Source organism: Nannospalax galili, unplaced genomic scaffold (genome assembly GCF_000622305.1).
Source record: "Nannospalax galili isolate Female #2095 unplaced genomic scaffold, S.galili_v1.0 scaffold375, whole genome shotgun sequence".
NCBI lineage: Eukaryota > Metazoa > Chordata > Mammalia > Rodentia > Spalacidae > Nannospalax > Nannospalax galili.
Window position 1 is genome coordinate 2,034,516 of NW_008337054.1, and position 2,524 is coordinate 2,037,039.

The window sequence follows — 2,524 nt, forward strand, 5'->3', positions numbered from 1 at the left end:
ACCCCCAGCCATTCCCCACTACTTGCCTTTCTGGTGAAACTAGTCAGCCTACCTAGAGGTCTTTGTTTTAGGAGGGTCAGCTGTTCCTCTTCTAGAAGGAATCAGTTGTCAATACTCCTTTAGATAAAATTAGGGCCTGCTGTTCATTTTCCCAGTTTTATGCTGGTTTACTATCTGGGAGTCCCTTTGGTCACCCCGGTCAACAACTCAAAAGAAGGTATCTCCTATCTGGCATTGTTACTTGTATGAAATTATAATGGCCCCTTTAATCTTTGGTTACGCTTTCCTTTTGGGTGTTTAAGTCCACACAGTTGGTCCAGATAAACCGATTTATTTTTACTCTTAAGGTTGTTTGAGGATCTGTTCCTCAGGGGTCATAGGCAGAACTGGTAAAAGAAACACCGACCAATTTCATACATTGTGTTTCTACCCCCAAAGGGTCATGTGAACTTTCACCCACGTGGGCAAAGACAACTGCTTATACATTTCTTTAAAATGTTATCAACAGCGCAAACTATTTTAAGACCTACCATATGAGGATGAATAATTTTCACATGTTTTTCGCTTTGCTGAGAGAACAACCACCACGGCTTGTCAAGCAGTTGGTCTCACGGCTCAACCTCACGCACGTGCTGCCTGGGCAAGTGATTCAGACTCCTCCAAGTCCTTTTTTCTTCTGAATTGGAGCGCCAAGGTTATTAGTCAGCTCTACTCAGAGCCAGGAGGCTTTGATTCAGTATTATTTTCTGCCTTACCACCCAAGGATCAAAATGTCCAATTTCTTTACTTTAGTGACAAGGCCTAAGTAGTTAGAAGTGTCTGTCCAGGGCTGTGCTATTTAAAATGTTCATTTTCAGAAGTCATTGATCCTGAAATGATTACACACCTCCAAAATAAAAAAATAAATAAAGTAGAAGTATGAAAAATCCATCAAGAAAATAGCAGGATGGTAAATGGTACAATATAGCATGTTAATGCTACATGCCAACTTCGTGGTTCAGTTCCCAATTTATTGTGATGAAAAGACTAGGCAGAAGACAGGCATTAGATGGAAAGAGGGCTGAATAAACGTGCGATTGTTTGAAAACTGTTTATGAATTTCCATACTGTTTGTCATTGAGTAATAGCTCTAATCATTTGATAGATTCATATTTTGTTAGTGCTACTTCAATCTGATGTTTCATCAAATTGCTGCATCCCTTTCAGGTGTAAGAAGCAGAGTATCTTTGGGGAAAGTCATGGCTTGATTCACGAGAACCGAAGGAACAGTAGAAATAACAGACATCAAGCCATTACTCACAAGGGCCATGATGCGAGGGGCCGTGTGAGGCTTTTTAGAAAGGGATTCTGAAATCACCTCCAAGGCCACTGGCCCCCAGCTGAAGCTGCCAGTCACAACACATTCATCAGATAACGTGTAATGGTGTCATATCACACACAAATGCTATGGTAATTCTCCTAGTGTTTCAAAGACTGGAAATCTGAGCCAAGCATGGGAATAGATTAGCAGAGTTTATTCAGCTTAAGCCTGAATTCTCTCATTGCCCTCTTTAGAATGGAAATATGTCATCACAGTTCAGTTTCCTGAGGTCACAAAGATAAAACTATATCTACTTTGATTTCAAACAGAATAATTTATAGATAAAAGAAGGTTTCCCCATAAAATAAAACAGCTTTTCAAGAAGCTTCTCAGCACAGTTAGTAATAATTTATGCTTGGTGAACAGGAAAATATGCTGAATTTACTCATTTTACTGTGTGGTACCTATCAAAGGGCAAACTGATAAAGAAAAGATGAAGGTATCTGCAAATCTGATATAAGAGGCTTTTAATATTCCTCCTTGTTTCAGACAAAGAAGAAAATTAATTTCAAAAGTGGCAAAACAAGAAATTCCCATTATTTTCAAAGGCTTGGTTGCTGACATTTTACCACAGAGACGAGCTTTTCCTTTGTCCTTTGAAATAAATTCTGCTCCATTTTTTACCCCTAATCAAAAAATTATTCACAGCTGACAACCTCTGGTGATGAACCCAGAATCTGGCGGGGTTTCACTCCATGGTCCTACGTGGTCACATCTTCATAAGCAGCTCCCTCCCTCCCCCTCCAGTTGAACAGCCCCCACACTTCCTTTTTGACCAAACAAGATATGTTAGTTTCTTTCATAATTATTTTTGAAGTGGGGCTTTATTTTCTCATCCAGTTTCAGGATGTATTGTAAGGTACTTACACATGCCCTCTCCTAGGGAATTATTGAAACTCCACATATTTAAATAATCACGCAGAGAACACTTATACTTTTGTGCTTCATGTGGCAAATGGGACATTAGATAAAGCATGAAGTTTAGGAAATTAACTGGAATTAAAGCTCAGATGAGTGGAAGACTTATGTGACACACTTTCATCTTTCCAACATATCAGATAATGAAGTCATTTCCATAAATTAAATGCACAGCATAAAGTTTGGAGAATTTTTAAGGGAAAAAATTTAGTTTGAAGCTTAGACTTTGGCAACTTCATTTTATAT